General features: G+C 40.0%; 1 protein-coding gene across 2 annotated transcripts in view; it reads right to left on the bottom strand.

Moving 5' to 3' along the window:
- RABGAP1L (RAB GTPase activating protein 1 like) overlaps positions 1-5,292 on the bottom strand; it is a 705,589-nt gene extending 700,297 nt beyond the window's left edge. The window contains exon 1 of one of the 2 annotated variants that reach the window (XM_032641784.1): positions 5,140-5,292. The gene's annotated coding sequence lies outside the window, so the exon portion shown is untranslated. Of the gene's footprint in view, positions 1-5,134 lie in introns of both variants that reach the window. The other variant, XM_032641791.1, reaches the window with a different exon arrangement.
- Between the last annotated feature and the right edge of the window lie 17,461 nt (positions 5,293-22,753).

The raw sequence follows: 22,753 nt of genomic DNA, 5'->3' as shown, positions 1-22,753 counted from the left end.
TAGGTGGGGTGTGTGTTATACGTACATATAAACACACACATCCATGTGCATGTGTATATATTTAGAAAAATGTTTGCATAGTTTAAATTAAGGACATCAACATCACACTTTGTATCACAAAAAAATGATGTTAGAAAATTTGGAAGAATTTTAATAAACTCAACTTGTAAAACCTAACACGTCTTAAAAAAAAAAAAAACCCACCTCTGTGCTGACATGATTAGCTACACCATTCAAATGGTGCGAGGTATCTGAAGCATGCTGCATCTAAATTCTTATCATGCTATTTGGGGTGTGCTATTTTGTGGAAAGGTTCATATGAAACTGCTAAAACCTAAAGTAACAGGACAATATACTTTACATATCAGAAGTTGAAATAAATGAGGAAAACAGTATGGCAAAGACATAATTCACATTTATTTTGGAACCAAAGCTCATCCCAAAAATTCCTTGTCAACCACCCAAAGGTAGCCCAGCTTTTTACCAACCAAGCAGCTTTTTACTATAGCAACTTCATTACCAAGATTACCGAAATTTTCCACACACTTCTAACAGTCTGTATGTGTTGTTACCTGGGCAACATTCAAAAAGGGCTTTTAGCTTTATGGAACTGGTAGGTCAAAGAGAAGTAAAGCTTCTTCAAATTGACTGTGCATCATTTTAATTAGAAGCTGTGAGTATGAAATCATCAACAGACAGAAAACCTTGAGAACTACCACCAGAGCTTCAATTTGATTAACAGACACAACTTACTGTCATTTGTCTTCACTTCTAGCCACCTAATTCCCCTGTGGAACAAAGCAAGCTCCATCCAAGACTTCAAAACATCTCCAGTCATACAGGCTGTCAAAGACATAAATGCTGAAATCAAAGGAACTTCTTTGAGTAAAGAATCTATCCTTCACAACTGGCTATAGTATGAAATACTCTACTTTGCTGCCCTAAATTCTGAAAAGCAGTCAGCTCAGCTGTGGATCTGTATAAACTGCCTTTCTGCCTAAACCAAACCTGCCTCCAAAAATTAAGATCCAGTCATTTAGAAAGCACATTTTTAAAGATGCTTTGAAAAGACTTTCAAAACTGCTTCCTGTACTGCTACAGCCAATTTGATGCTGTCTATTTGGCCAAACAAAAAATAATGGCATCTCCTTACAAAGAAAATATTTTCCCTTTCTTTCCAACAGTTTTAGGATTGATAAACTCAAGGTTGTTTCTCTTACACTAATAATTTTTCCCTCAGCTTTTACTCTAAAGATACTTAAGTGTTCTCTGGGTCATAGTCTAATCAGGAGCACAACATATGAAGCTTACTTAACATTAAGAAGTACTAGATGACTCCAGAGACAAAAATGAAAGACGAGTTGAAAAGCAGAAAGGAAAACTGGCCTTCAAGGCTCTTCACCATCTGGTACTGACTCTTTCTTGCCTAGCTCTTTCCCTCCATACCTTTGATTGCCCTGGCCTCTGGCCCAGAAAGGCCTTTCTCTATGTACTATTTGTCCTATTTCCACATGTCCAAATCCTACCCATTCTTCAAAGCATGGTTTAAATGTCACTTCTTCCCATATCCTTACAACTAAAAGTAATCTCTCCCTCCTCTCTCTAACTTGTACTGCCTTATCTTTATCTCTTTAGTACACATTACTTTCTGCCTTACATTATCTTTGTTTCCATATTTAATCCCCCACGTAAGCATAATGCCTCACGGTCAAGGTTCATGCCTTATTCATCTCTATTCAAACTGCTTAACACAATGTCTTACATATATTAAACACTCTAATTGAGCTACATGAAAGGGTTGGGTTAGGAAAAGAGATAAGTCCACTAGAAACAACTCCAGATTAGGAGTCCACAGACCTGGCTTTGCTAATGACTAGCTATGTGACCTTGAACTTCAATCTTTTAGTGTGTTCATCCACAAAGTGAAGAGGGTGAACTAAACCAGTTTTTAACTATAAACTGTTATCCATTATCTGGCTGTAAAATCAATTTGGGTGCCAAAATCCAGCATTTTTTAATAAAATGAAATAGAATAGAAAATACCAAAGTGTGTTGTAGGCAGTGCTGTGGTATGCTGTAAATGTTTAACTGGCTATCCAAAGGAGAGAGAAAAGCTCTGAACTGTAACATTTGCAGGTGTCCCTGGTGTAAATACTCCCACCAGGGCCAATTTCAAGCTACACATGGGGTTCCATGGGAAGAGAGGCAGGATTGCACTTACAAGCCAACTGATGAGACAGCTCCAGCAAGGTCCTGAAAAGATAAGTATTGTTTCACCAAACTTTTCTTTCAACTGTGTGTGTGTGTGTGTGTGTGTGTGTGTGTGTGTATGTGTGTGTGTTGAATCAGGGTATAAGATGTATTTCTTACTGTGAGCCACAGTCAAAACAGTTCATAAATGTTCAGCTAAGCAATCTCCTAGTCTCTCTTCCATGTATGCTACACAATGCAATACATCTCACTCTTAGTTACATATGTAATCTCTTCACCACCAAAATTGATATGTCTCTTCAAAAATGAGAGTAACAGAGGTGCCTATTGATACCGCCAGAAGGCAAATTACAGGGAGTGGAAATTTGTCTTAGGAAGTATTAGCAAAAGGCCAAGGTTCTCAGCCTTTGTTCAGTTACAACTGAGGGCTACAACACCCTACTAGTAGCAATGGCCCATTTAGCAAAGGGTTAGGAGAAAGAGGAGAGGAAAAGGAAATATAGTATGAAAAAAGGGCCATGTAATTGTGATATGTGCCCATTCCCCCACTCCACTAAGAACCTGGGTACAGAGAAAACCAGTGCTGTAAAAAAAGGCAATTTCCATACCTGGTGTTTCCCTGTCAAATTCTCCAGCACAAGCCTGCACTGAGAATCCCCTACTACTGAAATTAAGTTTTTGCCATGGACTAGAGACATGTAGTACTTGTTGAACTTAGAAGAGGCAAGGGGGAAAATAGTACAGCAAACAGTTGTTAGACTTGATATTCTGGGAAAACCAGGCTTTTATTGAAAAAAATACTTTATTTTCTTCTTATTTAAGCTTACTAAACTGGGTGAGAAGGGAAGTTTCTTGAATATATTTTTGGCTGTACTATGTCTATCACAACACAGTCTGTAGCCAGATTTTTCATGAGTGTTTATAAAGAATTGTGTTTTCTATTTTTAAGGTTATTTAGAAAACAAGAAGGCTCAGAATTTCAAGTGGGCTAATAATCTTAGCCCAAATCTAACTCCAAATCAACTCAATATATGCCTATAAGTTTCCCAGGAAAATCCCAAAAATTACACCAAAAAACACCAAAAGATGACAAAAAGAAGTCAGCAAGAGCACAAACTTGCAATACTCAAGTATGGCATCCTATCTGTTGAATGAGTGCAATATGGAAAGTAAATGAAGTATGAAAAAGAGAATGTTGAGATACAAGTTCTGCTTAATTCCATTAACTATTCCTTATTAGGGTCCACTGATAGGTACTTATACCTAATTTCAAATATTGACCATAAAGTGAAAATTATTAACCACTCTGAAAAACCAAGAGTCAGGTCAAGCAATGTCTTTCTCCATGCTCACAATATTAAACCTCTCCTTAAAAACTGAGTATGTTTTGGGACTTCCTTGGTGGTCCTATAAAGACTACATCCACTTCTCTCCAGATGACTTGTTAATACATAATACCAGGGCACATTTTGACGGGATTTAATAGAGACATCAGTCTAACTCAGTCTCAACTAACTCCCCTACCAAGCGAGCATTTAATACAATTTGAAGATAATGCATACATTAAATTCATCTGGTCTTTCTCCTTTGTAATTTCATTGTCAGTTTCACATGGAACTTTGTTGAGATAACGAATCACAGGCCAGTTTTCCAGTAGGAGCAACTTGTGGACCAATATTTTCCATGCACAAAATCCACTTCCAACTTGACCACAAGCAAACTTCATGTTTGTATCTCCTGACATCATACTGGATATTCTACAGAAGTGCAGCAGAAGCCACATATAAACACTATTATGAGAAAAGTCAGAAGGTTTTCACGATACCGTGTTGTCAGAATCGTTAAGAAGCAACTACTTACCTCCCACCATGTACAAGATAATTTAAATGTATTTTTAAAAATCCCTAAACCTTCCCGTACCAAAAATGCAGACCCTGAAATCAGTTTCCAGTCAGCGCTGAAATCTGTCAGGCAAGCAAAGTTCTCCTTACCGTTAGCATAATGAGGTTGACAATTCTTATCACTTACATGAAACCCTCAGTTCTGCAAGTGACCAGGTGAATTTTGGTATATTTTCTAAGATGATCCTGAGAAGTATAAGAAGAATACACAAGCACCTGGACACACTGCCCTGGGATCAGAAACTAACCCTGTCGGTCCAGTCCCCTAGCACCCGGACACCTCCCACTGGCCAGTGGCCCCTTTCCACATGCTGACGCACTGCCCAGTCCTGCACCGTTGGCGACCAGTGCAAACTACTAGCCCAGTCTCAGAAACTTTGACTCAGTTATCAGTACACTGAGCACCCACAACCTGGACGGGGGTTGTTTGGCATGGCCAGGCGGTCAACTTTGAAGCGGGGCATTTCTTGCGAGTAGAGATCTCCCCAGGACGCAGCCTAACCCATCCAGCAAAACCACAAGCATCAACAGCAGGAGAGGAGCAAAGACCCGGGCGGAGACAGGGGGAGCGCGAGGGCAAGACGCGGTCACGAACAGATGCCTGAATGTGGGTAAGAAAATAACCTAACCACACGCCCCCCGGACGTGGGGCTGCTGGGACTGAGAACCCGGCAGCAGGCACGGCGCAGCAGCGGGCGGCAGCGGCGGAGGCGGCGGCGATGTCAGGAGGGCACAGCTGGAAACGAGCTCCCAAGTCACCAACCCCGCCCCCAGGTGAGGGGAGCCGACCCCGACAGCCGGCCCGCCCGGGCCGCGAAGAGCCGCCGCCCGGGAGAACCGCGATGTCCGGGAAGCCACCGACAGTCCCGAACCCTCCCCGAGTCTTCCTCCCGAGGTCCTCTCGCATCCCGTCCCGGGCCTGGCCCCCACCGCTACCCTCCCCGGCTCGCCCCGGCGCCAGCACCCCCAGCCCGGCTCCGGGTCTCTTGTCTGCCCGCCGGCCCCTAGGAGGCCGCCCTCACCTCACCTCCTCACGTCTCCGCGGGCAGGGCCGGAACAACTCTGCCAGGCACCCGGGTCCCACCCGCCGCCCCGCGCTCTGCGACCGTGCCCGTCGCGTTCACTCCGCCGCCGCCAGAGCCCTGGGAGGGCGGAGGGAGCAGGGCGGAGTGAGCGGAGAGCGGAGGGGAGGAGGACCGCCCGGCAGGAAGAGGCGAGGGAGGGGGCGGTCCGGGGAGGAGGAGGAGGAGGCGGTGGCGAGTCGGGAGCGCGCGCGTCTGGGCCCCTCAGCGCGGCGTGCGCGCTCCTGAGGGTGGAGGCGCCTTCTCTGCCCTGGGCGGCGGGCGCGCACGCGCGTACACGTCCCCGCGTGGCCGTGGTAGGGTTAGGGCCCGCGAGTGAAGACCCGGCCGACCTGGCTTGTTACGAGTAGGAACAGGCGAAGGGGCTGGATGCGCTCGGGGCGCTTCAGAACCTCCCGGAGGGTAACCGCGCCGTGAGCCAGCCCGCGCGGGTTAGCTGAGGCCGTCCCCGAGCCCAGAGCGAGTCGGGCTGAAGCCCTGCCCGGCGGTTACCGAGCTCTTAGATAATTCTGAGTTTGGGGCGATTGTGTTCTTGCTCATAAACCTGGCTTACATATATTTTCATTCTTAATAATGCCCAGTAATCCTCAGGGAAGTCACCTTTTAAAGAATACTAACTTTTCTCGCCAGTTACTCTTTTCTGTGCCTCTTTCAAGGTGTCTTGTGTACTTACGAAGTGCTCCCTTGCCGGTTCGTTCTGTGAGACTCAGGGGAGATCGAAGAGGAAAATAACCTGCGTGGAATGAACAGGAAGCACTATTATGTATTTATGAAGAAAACGTACCCTCATTTGCACCTTTTTATCCTTTGGGGTCATAAATTTGGGGGCACAAACTACTAGAAATAAAATAAGCTAACTCTTTTTCATCTACTAATATTGTACTGATCCTTCAACTGTGGATATCCTCCTTCCCAGATAGTGCAAGCAAAAATGACCAGGCAATTTTCTGAATTTCCTTAGCATGTTGTTTCTATAGGTTTGTGGCGCCGAATATACTCACCCTCACCTGGGTAAATCTGTGCAATACTTTATCCCACTAGAGAATCTTTGAGGCCCTGCTTCATTCATGTTTATCTTCCACCATGCCTAGCATAGTGTCTGACTCATAGAAAGTACTCTATAAATGTTATCGTATGTATAAGTGAATATATTGTAGCAAGAGTTAAGTGTATGTCCAATGATTTCTGATCTAGAGTGACTTCTTTAGTTTAAAATTCTCCCTCTGTCCTACCTCAATTCCCCTGCACTCATTTCCCCACCTAGATCCAAAAGCTACCTGAGAAATATGACATTTGTCCAAAGAGCCCTCTCAAGTTCTACACACACACACACACACACACACACACACACACACACACCCCACACACACACACACTGTGCCCTCCACCACGCCTTTTTCCTAATTTAAATGTTTATAGATGTTGGGACATATTAAGTGTTGCAACTGTTTTGTGTTTCCCCTACCTGCTGGGCTTCTTTAAGCTGTGTAAGAGACTACCTAGCTCTGGGCCTGACGCAATAAATGCTGGTCTTTTGATATTTAATAAAGTTAAATATAACTCAAAACATCTGTATCTATTAATAAATAAGCCAACAACTATGTACTTAGCCTCTACTAAACGAAATACTAGTAAAGTTACACTGGACACCATAAGAAAGTCAAAAGATGAAAAAGACAGTTTCTGCCTTCTGATATCTGCTAACCAGAAAAAAGCTTTCTGAGAAAAATGGCAACACTGTGATAATTATCTGCATTCAATAAGAAACAGCCCCTGAAAAAGGAAATAAAATTTTTAAATCACAAGTCCAAAATAAGTTTAGTGTTCCCAAATTCATTACCACATGCCTTCGGCAGCAATAACAGTGTCCACCATTGGCTGTTGCCAGTTAATTCTCCTATTAAAGTGGAGCATAACAGCCAAGTCACTATTATAGGATCATTGATGTGCCAGCTTGCTACAAGGCAAAGAACTCTGTCCCATGGCCACATGTTACACCTCTAATCACCAGGGGTCATTCTGTAAAACCGAGCTGTTCCTCACAATAGAACTTGGATAAGAGATGTCACAAGAGAACCTAGATAAGAGACAAGTCACAAGAGAACCTAGATAACAGACAGTGAAGGTGATTTGGTACAAACTCATCCTCACTACCAGAAAAACAGTTCTAAGTACATTGCAAAGAACTAATAACAAAGCATTCTTCCTATAATGTGTGATGCTCACTTCTCTCCCCACTATGGCTTTCTTAGTATTAAGCATACACTAGCAGCCCTGGTCCATGAAAGGACTGAAGCTCTTACTTTGAGGGGAGGTGTTATAAAATGTTCTAACATGATTCATAACATGACAGAAACTGGTGTCCTAGGTCCAGATCTAACCCACAAATGCATTTTGTTTGGCCTGCATGGTGCTTAAAAAATTAGCCAAAGTTAAAAGCCAGAAGATTTCACATGCTTTTTGGGGTTCTTTTTAAAAAGTGGAAGATTTGGAAACAGTGGGCTTACATTTTCACATGAGGACAGTAAGCTACAGGACATGCTTTGTCTCTTTTACAAAGTCTTTACATTCCTTATTGTACCTTACACTGCTCTGTTTCCTTCATGTGGGTCTGCAATTCCCAATTTAAAATATAATACTGTATCAAAAACTGGAAACAAGTTCAACTTTGAACAAAAATGTTAGAGTTTAAACTATGGTATTTAATGGAGTAGAATATTATTATATTGCGTTTATAATGAGCACTATTGGTTGACTCCCACCCAAGTGTGCATTTCTACCCCTCTGCAATTGTAAGTTAGCTAATGATTTGAATGGGAACAGGCCCAGCTCCAGCTCCAAGTGTAGACCCTAACTGAGGTACGTAATCAGCCTAATCAGGTCCTCACCTGACTCTGTCAGTGATAGACACTAACACAAGTCTAAATTGGTCCAGTTATAAGGAAGGCCAGATCTTGTGTTTGTTGGGAGAAGAAAAGTCCTCTCTCTCTCTCTCTCCCTCCCTCTCTCTCTCTCTGTCTCTCTCTCTCTCTCTTTGTCTCTCTTTGTCTCTCTTTGTCTCTCTCTCTCTCTGTCTCTCTCTGCCTGGTGTGATGGATGCATGTGAGTCCCATAGTTATTGTAGGCACTTTGCTACCATAAGGGCAGCCAGCCTGCGGATAAAGCTGACACATGGTGCAAGAGCTCGAACCCAGATTGAAACCTACCACCTTCCTCTGGATTTAGTAATTTCCCTGAGCCAATAAATTTTCTTAGCTACTTAAGAAAGTTCGAATTTGGCTTTTTATTACTTGCATCCAAAGCTAAATTTTCCATGCATGTTACAGAAGAAAAGGCTGTAGTTGCATTATTTGACTCTTCTAAGGATACACTTCCCATGGGATGAATAGGTAACAACATACGTGATAAAATTTTACAGGGTCTTGAAAGGAACTTCACCACCATCACCCCAAAATCCTTCCCTGACTAGGTTACCTTATGCCTTAGAATCCTTCACTATACTTTTTTTAAAACTTTGACTTCAGTCCCATGCCCTATTTAAATCAACTTACCCTGAGAAGAGCACTTCATGATTCTAATCAGTAATCTTGTATAAATGAGTTTATCATACGGTTTTTGAGTGGTTTTTTTACTAGTGGGAAGATAGAAAAAGAGACAATGGGAACCTGAGGAAGGAAGGAATCACAGAGAGAGCGAAGATGTAATAGAAGAAACTACAGATATAGAAGATAAATTCTTATATTTCACAGTTCTATGCAGGGCTGAAATTCAGGCAAATCATACTAAGCCTATATGATAAATCAAACCAATATTATAATCACCCTTTTAAGACTGAATAAGAACAAAATCAAACAATATGTATATAAGGATCAGAAAATTTCCTCAGCAGTAGAAGAGGCAAGCAGAGCCATAAATATCTCTCTGAAGAAGAAGAGCTGATGTACTACTTTTGTGATTCGATAAGAAATGAAAAGGATATCTACCAAAAACTATTCCCATACCTTGTGGCAGGAGTCTGAAATTCACTTCACTATCAGAGTCCTTTTCTTGGTCTGGGGCAGTGATCCTCATTAATGTATAACAAAGTCACCTTGGGAGTTTATTTTTTAAATGCAGACTTCTATACTTAACCCCGAAGAGATTCAGTAACTCTGGGATGAGACTTGGGACTTGTTTTATTTTAACTTTTTATTACAAAAAATGTTTAAGCACATAAAAAGTAGAGAGAATAGTATAATGTCTTTATGTGCCGATCATTCAGCTTGAACAATTATCACCATATGGCCAATCTCCTCTTCCCTACCCCTCACATGGATTTCACCTATAAAAAAAAGATAAATATATATTTCATTATATAGTTCTAAAAGGTAAGGATTATTTTTTTTTGCAATCAATAAAATCCAGAATGTGGGAAACTCTAAAGGACAAACCACCAAGTTCCTTCAACAAATATATTGCATAAATAAAAATAGGAAGGAGGATATGCTTCAATTGCTTGAATCTTCATTTTGTTTTTTAACAGCTTCATGCAGTATAACTGCCATACAATGAACTCTACATATGTAAAGTATACAATTTGACAAGTTTTGACATATGTATACACCTGTGAAACCATCACAACAGTTAGGACAGCAAACGTATTTATCTCCCAAAAAAGTTTCCTTGTGCCTCTTTGTAAGTTCTCTCTCCTATTCCCCCATCCTCAGGCAACCACTGATCTTCTGTCATTCTAGATTAGTTTGCATGTAGAGTTTTCTATAAATAGAATCACACAATAGGTATTCTATTCGGTGTTGCTTCTTTCGCTCAGTGGAATTATTCTGAGATTCATCCTCGCTGTTCATGTATCAATAACCATTGCTTTTTAGTCTTCCAGCCTCACGACATGCTTCCAGTTCCAGTATCCACGTGAGCCATTGGACTTCAGCATGTACTTGGCTTCAGCTCCCTCTAATACTCCATTTTTCTGTTTTCCTTTTTATAAAACCTGGCAATTTCCCCTTTCTTGATTTCAAAATATTGAAATTGTCAACGTATATTTTTTTCACTTTTTTACATTATTATCTAGCATGTTTATATTTTTGGAAAGGTAGAGAGTCTTCGTCAGCCAACTTTTGACTTTGCCATTTTATTCTGAATTTGATTAATTTTTAACTTTTTTTAAAACTCCTTTTTAACAATATAAAGAAACTACTGAAAAGGAACTCTATTTTTTAACAGTGTAAAGAAACTATACAAAGAGGGGAGCCTGCCTCTGTGTTGATGTGATGTCAGCCATTTTAGCAGAGTTCTTGCTCCCTGATGAATTCCTGACCCCAGGCATGCAAACATAGCTTTGTCAGTGACCCCAAGTTCCCTTGAAGTACTTGCCAGAGGACTAGAATTTAGATTTTGGACATATAAGAAATATTCTTTTTTTGGCCATGTGGCACGTGGGATCCTAGTTCCCCAACCAGGGATTGAACCTGTGCCCCCTGCAGTGGAAGCATGGAGTCCTAACCACTGGACTGCCAGGGAAGTCCCAGAAATATTCCTTAAATACATGTGTTTTGTATTTATTCCTTAAATACATATGTTCTAAGCAACTTCAAAAATTACAAATACTTTCATGGGAAATCCACCCTCTCCACCACCTCCCAGCCCTCCCCCAAGACATTATTTTAGTCCCTTTCCCTTTGCCACGTTAAAAAATAAGCTGCAAATTTGAAAAAAAGATTTATGTCAAAGTTCTATGAGAGTCTAACATTAAAGTAATTGAGAATTATCAAATGACACTGTTGCTTTAGAATATATTAGAAGATTCCCAACACTTTCTCTAATACTTCTCCAATTTCAGGAAGATTCTCACTACTCTTTATACTTTGATTTGATGACAATAACAACCTCTAGTGGAAGATCATTTGTTTATGATATTTATACCTATATACATCATTGCTAATAATTTCAAACTTCATAACAAAGTTGAGGAGTATTTTTCATAAAAAGTATATCCTGTGATCATATTCATAATATCTTATTTCATAAGATAAATAGAGAGTGAGTGATGTTCATTATGTTATTCTCTATGCCGTTTGGTATATTTAAAATTGCATAATAATTTTTAATTTAATTTCACTGTCACTTTGTGCTTTACTTTGGATACATACCCTTCAATCTCTTTTGTGGAACTAATATCTCTCTCTTCTGTATCCCCACAACACCTGGTACATACTTCCTTACAGCACCTATAACACTTTCTTACCTTTAAATTTTTTCATGACTATCTATCTCCACTAGATTTTATCTCTTTGAAGACAAAAACCATGTCTTTTTTTCCCTAGTACTCAAACATTTAGTAGATGTTTATTGTATGAAAAATTGAAAATGCATTCATACATTTGTCTTGGAAATGTTTCTCTTCTCAATGAAACAGAGAACTTAAGTAATATAACAAATTACTGAGTTTCCTGATAATTTATCATAAATTACTTTCTTTGGTTGCAAGCGACAGAAATGTTCTCTGCATAGAGAAAGCAAGCATTTTTTAAAAATTGTATCAACAATACAATTAATGATCTCTATTAATAATTCTAATTTATCAGCAATCAATGCTTGACCTAGCTACTTTATTAGAAGAAATATATTTGTCTCTATGCCAGTGACTCCTAACTTCTTGCCTCAACATTCATTTTCTCTTTCCACCTTAATAACAAAATCCCAAATTTATTCAACATTAGAATGTGCATAGTTAAAAGATTACAATTCCTGGACTCCCTTGCAGCTATGTACTCTGGCAAAAGAGAAGTAACTGAGAAATTATCTTCAAAGAAAAGGAATGGGCTCCTCTCCTTTCATTCCTCCTGCTCCCTTGAACATAGATGTGGTGGTTGAATCTAGCAATCGTCTTGAACGAGAGTACAAATGCACACCATAGGAATGGTGAAGTAATGAGCTGGGAACAGTTTAGATGAACTGGAAGGAGTGATGAACTGATGACTTTGTAGAACCTCCAACCCACCTGGAACACCAACTTCCAAACTTCATTTATACAGAATGAAACCTTGTATTTTTAATCCATTATTATTTTTTTTATTTTTGGTTTTACTCACTGCAGCTGAACCTAAATCTAACCACTGCTACAATACTTAAACCTTATTTTAAGGTCATACTCCTTCATTGATTCACATGATTTTAGAATAGTTAAAATAGTTTCAGAATACTGTAATTCCTTTAAAATTGAAATTCTTTATTTAGACCCATTATACCTAGGATAGCTGATACAGGAAGGTTGGATGAGAATTTCAGTAATGATTTTGTCTTAATAACCATGGCTAAAATGCATGTTTTATGTCAATTTGAGTTTGATATTCTTTTTACTGAAAGTACACTGAATTTTCTCTCTGCCTTAGGGAGGTTGAATTTTCTCATTCAAATTTTACATTTATTTTTCCATAAGGTTTGAATATTCTATATTCATTTATTTCAGGGTTCTACTGTAGTGACTGGTGAATAAAACTAATACAGGAATTGTAAATTTTTTATTTTATAAATTTGAGTTTGCAGTGCTTATTTCCTCCTAAAACCTGTACCTGCAAGTTCTGAAAGGTTTCCACTAACCGTACAGTGGAAAATCTGTGTACTCATTACATTGAGCTAGTGTAACTTGTGAGATATAGTCAAAACATAACTGTTCTCTTGAAATTAATTCAGAGGCGTGATTTTTACCCTCTGCCACTAAGAAGAAAATTCCAGCAAGTCTCATGACTTTTCTGCTCGCTTACCTTACAATCACTTTAAATCACAAAATTCAGCCTCAATCTGACATTTAGAAAGGAAAGCCTTAGAGAAACGGAATGTGGTCAGCTGCTTCTCTCTTTTCTACTTGCTTTCTTCCCTACTCAGTAGCTGCTGTTACTGACTCTCTGGGTTGGAGTACAGGAAACGAATAGGGAAAAGGGAGCAGAAATGTCTTAATTGGCTGGCATTATAGTATGATGACTTTGTATTCTTTGGGACTCACAGATGTTTAAAACTTATTATTTATCTTCAGGGGTTCACATGCTTGACCAATCAAGCCACAGCTCCTCCAATAACTCCTGACATGGGCATATATTCTATTCTTCTTGCTGCCACTTTTCCCTTATCCTCAGATTTCTTGGACATCCACGCCATTCTGTTCTTTCTGTTGGAGCCCAACTGACGTTTTAGTCAGTTCTTCTTGGACAGTAGTCAAAAAGATCTCTGGACTGATTCTTTCTCCCTTGCGTGGCCCACATCTGCTCTGTGGGAAGCTTTATGCATCCTTTGTCCTGACAAATTCTAAGAGAGCTTACTGGTCCCAGTACTATTGGGTATATCTTCTCCAATAACAAAGAACCTGCCAGGCCATCTCTTTCTGGACATCTAGATTTTCCCGGGGCAGGGTGGGGGGGAGTCAGACTTCAGTCCTTTATTCTCCTTCCTTCCCACCACGGTCCTCTGAATAATCCTGTAAGAGTCCACACTCACTAGGCTGGAAGTGAAAGGGCAAGCACCCTCTCCTCCTTTACCTTTGTGAGAGGGCTTAGGATGCACAGCATGGCCTTCTCTAAAGAACGCCTCTTCGCAAATGCAGTCTCACTATCCAGCTGTCTGACCCTTGTGGTTTTTAAGAACCATCTAATCAGTGGAAATTTCTTTGAAATTTCTACTTGGTGGTCTGGTACTTCACTGAAAAATCACACCTGTTGCATTGGAGTGCTTCAGTCACAATTTCCTATGCAACTTCCTGTTACATTTGTTACAGCTTCAGGATTCAAAGAGCCAGGTTTTTCAGATACTTGTTTAACCAAGAGAAAACTAGCATATTTTCCAAAAAATTATGTTTTAAAAAATAAAATCCTTTATTAGAACCACAGGAATATAAGCTGGTGATAACAATCACAAAGTGGTCACTTACATTCAAAGTGAAATTTGGTATTTTTCTCTCTGATCAGTAACTTATCAGTAGTTTCTTTGAATTCCTACATCCTCTTCCCCACTCCACCATGAATACTTTCAGAACTAAGAAACCTTCCTCTAACAAATCCTAAATTCTTCCTCTCAGAGTAAAAAAATCTTTCAGAATACATATTTGGTGGCCCTCTTTATTTCATTATTTTTTTTACATCTTTATTGGAGTATAATTGCTTTACAATGGTGAGTTAGTTTCTGCTTTATAACAAAGTGAATCAGTTATACATATACATAGGTTCCCGTATCTCTTCCCTCTTGCATCTCCCTCCCTCCCACCCTCCCTATCCCACCCCTCTAGGTGGTCACAGAGCACTGAGCTGATCTCCCTGTGCTATGCGGCAGCTTCCCACTAGCTATCTATTTTACGTTTGGTAGTGTATATATGTCCATGGGTGGCCCTCTTTAAAATCAAGCACCTCTTTAAGAATCAAAAGCCCTTCTTGATATATGTGTTGCTGCTTCTACATATTTTAACTTTCTCTTATCTAAAGATTTTCCTTTTTTTCTAAGTGGATAAACAGAAAGAAGAAAAGAAAACGTGCAGGCATATAATAGACTTGTATCTCTGGCATGATTACCTTATTACTTTTTTCTCTAACCAGCATAAAATATAATCACCTTTACTCACCCCTAAAACTCTGCCTTTTGAGGGATATTACTTCAAAGTCCTCCCCTTCTTTCTTAGTCAAAGCTTTCCATATATTGACTCCTGGTTTCTTATTTTATGTAATGGATTGTAATCTATTTCCATCAATATTTAATTTAATGCTCAAAATGGACCAGATTTGCCCATGGAGACCTTTCAGGCTGGATTCTGTGATATACACCCCCCACCACCACCATCATTCCTGGAGCACTTTGCTTTCTGGCTCAGCAAGATGTTCCAAGCTTATCTTGCACTTTTGCTGCACCAGTACTGGAATCAGCCAATTCTCCAAGAAGCCTGGTTACAGTTGTGGAGAATGGTATTTAGAAGCCAAAATCTGGGGAATAGATGTGCTCAATTGTATTGGGGTGTTGTTACTCTCAGGCCCTTTCAGTGGACAGAGCTAGGAACTATAGAGGTACAAAACACATATACACTTTTAGATCTATATTTATTTTATATCTATTTATATCTGTCTATCTATCATCTATCTGGATATATAATCATGAATTCACACAAATACCTCCAATAATAAGCCAACACCACAATGGTTATTCTAGTTTTCTCTTTTTCTATCTGATAGTGGGAAACCTGGTTCCAACTTTTTAATGTATTTACTTATGTAATCAACTCCCTGTTAAGTAACACATCTTCCAGAGTCACCACCACTCCCTTTTCCACATAGGTATCCTCCTCACCCGTTCAGGCTCTGACAACAACTCTTGTCTGCCCCTACGATATGAATGTCCTCCTCATACTGCTGAGGCTTTGACTCCTCATGCATGGCCAGTTTTCTGTGCGGATCCCTAATAGCCCATTTCAGGCTGCCCCTCTGCATGGGTGCCCTCCTCACTTCAATCAGTCTATGACTATCCATACTAGACAGTCCTCTTATATAGGCACCTCCTTTCACATATGGCCCCCAAACTCCTCTCTGAGCTCTGATTCTTCCCAACTCAGACCCAATGCCAGCCTTGCTCTATCCTACCTAATGGCTTTGGGGAGGAAAAGGAAGTAAAAGAAAGAGGAAAAGTCATATATATAGTTTGCAAAGCCACAAAACTGGTTAGATCTCCTAGGAAATGAGGATAGAGGAGAACTGAGCCTTGGGGGAACTCCAACTTTGACATTTACTTGTCAAAATAATGAGGAGGAACAAAAAAAGTACAGTGTGAAGAAGGATCCAGAGATGGGGTAAAACCAGGAGAGAGAAGTTTCTTGGAAGCCAAAGTAGAATGTGTTCCAAAAAGGTCAACTGCGTTGAATACTACTAAAAGGTGAAGCATAATGAAGAAGATTTTATCATTGGGTTTAGTGATATGGAGAGCAAAGGTATATTTGATGAGAGTACTACCAGTGAAATGGTGAGGGGAAAAAATGTAATTGGAGTAAATTCAAGATAGAATGAGAGTTAATGATATGGGACAGCACATATGAAAAATTCTTCTGAGTTTTTCTGTAAAGAGGAGTAAAGAAATGGGGGAGTATCTAAAGAGGGTTGTGAGATCAAGAGGGTTTCTTTTATTAATTAAGAGATATTAAATATAGTTGTATGTTAGTGTTAATGATCCTACAGGGAGGGAAAAATTGATACAGGAAAGAGATGGGATAATTTTAAGAGCAAAGTTCTTGAATGGGCAAAAGGAGGTAGGACCCAGAGCACAAGAGGAGAGTTTGGATTCAAACAGAAACAGGAACAGTTCAGCCTTCATAATAGGAAGGAAGGTGAAATGCAAGTAGGTGGGTGGAATTAGTGGTGAGAAGCTGTGAAAGTTCCCTTCTGACTGCTGCTTTTTTCTCAGAAATAAAAAGCAAGGTCATCAGCTGAGAGGGAGAAGGGAGGAAGATTCTTGAGGGGAATGGCGTCATCTGGAAGAATGGGAGAGACAAATGACTAGGGAAATGTAAAGAATGGCTGGGTTACACTGAGAATCCACTTGAAACTTGAGGTCATAATTTTAAAGTGAGTCCAGTCAGCATGATGACTTTTTTTCTCTAGCTGATTAGGTGCAGGCACTGAGGAGGTGGGAAGTTGTATTACAGCAGGCTTAGAGTTTTGCCAAGTAAATACCAAAGGAGAGAAGGGCAAGCGTGTTGAGGGTGTGAGCTATGACTGCTCACAGTACAAACCATCTCATGAAAGAGTTTAAAAAGTATTAGCCATATAGGGCTTCCCTGGTGGCGCAGTGGTTGAGAGTCCGCCTGCCGATGCAGGGGACACGGGTTCGTTCCCTGGTCCGGGAAGATCCCACATGCCGCAGAGCGGCTGGGCCCGTGAGCCATGGCTGCTGAGCCTGCGTGTCCGGAGCCTGTGCTCCGTAACAGGAGAGGCTGCAACAGTGAGAGGCCCGCGTACCGCAAAAAAAAAAAAAAAAATATATATATATATATATACATTAGCCATATAATGTTTAAAAATGCATTTTAGGGACTTCCCCAGCAGTCCAATGGTTAAGATTCCACAATTCCAATGCGGAGGAGCAGGTTCAATCCCTGGTCAGGGAACTGAGATCCTGCATGCTGTGTGGCAAGACCAAAAAATAAAAAATAAATTTTTAATTAAAAATGCATTGTAATAAAAATTTAATAAAGTAGTTTCACCATAGTGACATATGTATATGTGTAGTGATAGATAGATAAAATATCATCTTCTTAACCATAATTGCCAGCCACATTTGGAGTTAATATTGTTTCTGTGTGCAGGAATTATTATTATTATTATTTTTTTTTTTTTGCGGTACGCGGGCCTCTCACTGTTGTGGCCTCTCCCATTGCAGAGCACAGGCTCTGGATGCGCAGGCCCAGCGGCCAAGGCTCACGGGCCCAGCCGCCCCGCGGCATGTGGGATCTTCCCAGACTGGGGCACAAACCCATGTCCCCCGCATCGGCAGGCGGACTCTCAACCACTGCGCCACCAGGGAAGCCCCTGTGTGCAGGAATTATTGACACAAATACTAAATAAATTCAGAAATCAATATTACTGTCATCATCAATATTTTCACTATACAACCATAAGCTCTATAATAAATGGCAATTGTTTCTTATCTCAGAACTGAACGCAGTTTAGGAAATTCTGGGCTAAATTTTTCCCTTTGCATCTAGGAGGCTATTAACCGTTTTGACTCATCTCATCTCTGTTCTGTCTTGAGGCACCAACAGTTTAAATAGCTATTAGGTCAGTAATTTTATTATCTCACTCCAAACATAGTATAAGCCAATAGGAAAATCCATTGGTACTGACTTCGTGAGAATAGTTAGGTGTATATCACAGATGGCTCCACTTTTGACATCCAGATGTACCTTAGGCCTCAGTCCCTTTTAGAACTGCATGGGTCAAGGTCTTTGTATATTCATTCATTGTATATCCTCTTACAAATACTTGAATAACTGCCTTGTGTTGGCTCAGTGGGGGGACAAAAAAATTAATATGCTATGCTTTCTATGCTCAAGAGGTTTCCTCATCAGTAGGCCAGATGAGACATACACACAAATAATTCTATAAAGCAGTTTATGATGAGTATTATACTGTTGATATAAATTGAATCTATAGTTACACAGAGTAATTGTTCCTTCCAGGAATGAACAAAGAAGTCATTAAGGAAGACATAGAGACATGGTATTTCAACTGGGACTTGAAGGATGGCAGAATTTTGAAAGAGAGAATAGAATAAGAAAGTTTCCGGGCAGAAGGCATGTCATGAACAAAGACACGGAGGTAAGAAGGGAAAAAATGGGTGGAAAGAATAACTTTGTTTTTTTTAAGATTTAGTGGTTTATTGGTTTTTGTTTATTTGTTTGCTTTTTGACCACACCACGTGGCTTGCAGGTTCTCAGTTCCCTGACCAGGGATTGAACCCGGGCCTTGACAGTGAAAGCACCAAATCCTAACCACTTAGACCACCAGGAAACTCCCAAGAATAACATGTTTTAGATATCATTTGGCAGCAAGAGCAAAAATCCACTTGATAATGTTTAAATCAGAATTTGCTTAAAAAGAAATTTCTCAGATTTAAGAATGGGTAGCAAATGTATCTGGGCCACACAAGTGTGTGGAACCAGGAACCAGAAAGTTAAGAACCAAGGTTATTCTTTCCTTCATTCCTATTTTTCATTGTCTATTTCTTTTCTCTTTCTCTCCACCCTGGTGTGTCAGTTTGGATCCTCCAAGAAGTAAACGCCAGAATATGTACATAGGAAAAAGCCCACCTTAGCTCCTAGCACTAGTTTCCAATAACTTATCAGTCTCTGTAAACCATTTCCAATTTCCTGGTATGGAGAATTTGAATGATTCAGTTTGGGTCAAATAAAAAAGCGTCTCTATTTTTAAAAATGCTCAAGTTGGAACAAGGAGATCCGGGAGTATGTGTACAATGCAGGGAATATAGTCAATATTTTATAATAACTATAAATGAAATAGAACCTTTAAAAATTGTGAATCATTATATAATACACCTGTAACTTATAAGATATTGTACATCAACTATAATTTAAAAAAAGATCTGGGTTTAAACTGTGGATCTGATATACATTGCCCATGTGATTTTCTTAGCTAATAGTTACTCTCTACATGTGTTGCTGCCTTGTCTGTTAAAGGAGGATTAATAATACTTTACAGGGCTATTATAAGAATTAAGCAATATAATAAATATGAAAACTCCTTGAAAATTGTAAAGTCTTATACAAAGCAAAAGAGAAAGGATTAAAGGAAGAAAAAGTAGTCCAGATTCGATAATCAGGGTTTGTTTCTTTTAATAGAGGAATGCATAACAAATCAGAGCAAAGAATAGGAGTCAGAGAATCTGTTAGGAAGCTATACAAATAATCGGTTTGGAAGGATGTGGTCCCAGCTCATGGCAGGGATGATAGGCAGTGGTGGTAATAATAGTAATAGAATTGGGATAAAATAGTATTAGAATTAGGATAGTAATGGAATTAGATAAGAAAGTGGATGGAAAATAATTTTGAAATTTTATGTAATGTAAGCCAACCCATGCAGATTAACCCCTCTTTTGAGTAATCTTCCATACTCTAGATAAATCTATGAAAAAGTGAAGAGACTACATTTCATTCAGGAATACTCTTCCAGAAAAAGAATTAGGCTCCTTGCATATGAAACTCTTAAGAAGGAAAGAAGATAGAATAATGTTAAAATGATACTTTTGAGCCCGAACTAGCCTCCATGTAGAGGGGGAATTTGTTTATGAGAAATATAAGTAGATGGCCAAGTACAATATTTTTGACTGGTACCAAAAACTATCTTGCCCGATAATATATTCTCAACTGGTCATGCTATGGTGGCTAATGTTTATACTTTGAATTAAAGACACTGAAGGTTTCTGTTAATATGTATATATTATCTTGGAATAATTCAGCAAGGAAAAGTGGCTTGTTATAAGATACCAGCAGGGAAACCCACTAATAAAGAGGAAGATTTTTAATGACACAAACCTTGTTGAAAAATATCACCTTAAAACTAATCAGTTTATCATAGTATCTGTCCTGACACCTAGAATGACCAGAAGGAAGAGCAAAGTAGGACTGGGGAATTTCTTTTTTTTTGCGGTATATGGGCTTCTCATTGTTGTGGCCTCTCCCATTGCGGAGCATAGACTCCGGAAGCGCAGGGTCTGCGGCCATGGCTCATGGGCTCAGCCGCTCCGCGGCATGTGGGATCCTCCCGGACCGGGGCACGAACCCGTGTCCCCTGCATCAGCAGGCCGACTCTCAACCACTGCGCCACCAGGGAAGCCCAGGACTGGGGAATTTTGCTGCAGAAGCAGAGGATCACGAATGGGCTCAAGCTGAGATTGACAACTTCTGAGAATTGTTGTAACTGTCACAAGTCATCTCCCCTTCTTCACCCCTGGCTGCTATGCGTAATATGAAGCAGAACATTGGGAAATACCCCAGGAGAACTGCATTTTAGGTTCTTCTAACAGTAGAGAAGACTAGAAAGATGGAGTTGTTGCATACTGAGATAGGAAAAATTTTAGGAGGAAATAGAAGGGGACAGAATCAGGAGTTTAATTTTTGGATGCATAAAGTTCCAGGTGCCTATTAAATAACCAAATACAGATGTCAAGTAGGCACTTAGATATACAAAGTTGGATTTATGAGACTGAAGTTCAGGAGAGAAGCCTGAAACAGATATATAAATTTGGGATTGCCAGTATAGAGGGACAATATTTAAAGCCATAGGCTAAAAGAGATCATCACAAGAGGGAATAGAAATGGAGAAAAGAATCAAGGACTGATCCCTAGAGCAGCTCAACATTTAGAGGCTTAAGAGATAAGGACGAACTCTCAAAGGAAACTGCAGATGAGTGGCTGGTGGAGTAGAAGGGAAATCAGATTAAGTGTGGGTGTACAGGGAGCCAAATGAAGATAGTGTTTCAAGGAGAAAGGAATTATCAGCTGGAACTGAATGCTGCTGATAGGGTCAAGAAGATAAGGAGTGAGAAATACAGTATCAATCCTGAGTTTCAAGGAAATGAAGACAACTAAGATTTTTTTTGTTTGTCTGTTTGCTTTTAAAATCACAGTGATAGAGGTGATGATTTCTTCCTGCCTTTTAGGTAAATATATGGTACTATCTTAAGATTATAGTCAGAATACTCATTGAATTTACTATAGTTCCCCCAAATAGTCACATTTACTGAGTTCCTTTTATGAAGACCCTGAGATGAGTAAGATATGGGTCCTGACTTGGAAAATCATTGCCAAAAAAAAAAAAAAGGAAAAAAAATCACTACTACCATATTCTGAATACATACTATGTGCCCAACACTAGGTAAGGCACTTTACAAATGCTATCTCATTTAATAATAACGACAACCCTATGAGCCAGGTATGTTTTATAGTCATTTTAAAAATGAGGAAACGGAGGCGCAATCAGGTTAAATAATTTGACTAAGTCACTCAAGCACTAACAGTAAGAATAGGAAGTGTGTATGTGTGTGTGTGTGTGTAAGACTTAAAACAACCATTTCTTTAACTCATGGTTTTATGGGTCAGCAATCTGGGCTGGGATTACATGTGTAGCTCTTCTGGTTCAGTTTGACTCATTCACGCATCTACAGTCAAGAGCCTGGCAGCTAAAAGGTCCTGCTTCTGGGGCTTAGCAAGCTGTCAGCTGGGCAGGTGGCGGGACTGAGCCATATGTCTCTCATCCTCTGGCAGACTAGCCTGGGCTCAGCCCATGGACTGTCAAGATTGTAAGAATGAAAGTAGAGGCATACAAGGGCTCTTAAGGCCTAGGCTAAGAACTGGCACACAATATTACTTCTACCACATTGTACTGGTCACAGTAAATCACAAGGCCCACATTCAAGGTGTGGGGAACTTGCTCAATAAATATGTCCACAACATCTTGCATTTAGTGGGTGCTCAGTAAATGCTTATCAAACAAATGAAAATAACAATTTCAATCTTAAAGTATATAGACTCCATTCAGTGTAATCAATTGATAAATTTTTTTCCTCATCTGCCTGGGCCCAGAAGCCTCAACCCATCCATTCTTATCTTTGCTTTCAGAATAGCAAATGAGGATCTAGGAAGGAGGAGTAAGAGGCAGCTCCACTTAAAGACACAGTGAAGAATCTCAGCTGGCCCCAAAAAAGTTCCTCTGAAGAGATCCAGGGCATCATCAGAAGGCTAGGCCAGGTACCTGGCCCAAGCCTGGCTACCTGAATTGAAAGCCACATCCCTTACCCTTCACCTATGGGGAAGAAAGACTTTTAGGCCTTTGTGAGGGCAGGGAGACAGCCTCCTTTAACTCTTTTTCCTCCAAAATTTAATAGCTTTATTAAGATTGAAATGATGTAGAATGAAGTGTACATATTTAAAGTGTACAATTTGATACCTCTTGACAAATGTATATATGAAACTATTACCTGTTAAACTATTACCATGATCAAAATAATGAACATATCCATCACTCC

This window comes from Phocoena sinus, chromosome 1 (genome assembly GCF_008692025.1).
Source record: "Phocoena sinus isolate mPhoSin1 chromosome 1, mPhoSin1.pri, whole genome shotgun sequence".
NCBI classification, from domain to species: domain Eukaryota; kingdom Metazoa; phylum Chordata; class Mammalia; order Artiodactyla; family Phocoenidae; genus Phocoena; species Phocoena sinus.
The sequence above is the reverse complement of the archived record's forward strand: the minus strand, read 5'-3'. Positions and strand labels throughout refer to the sequence as shown.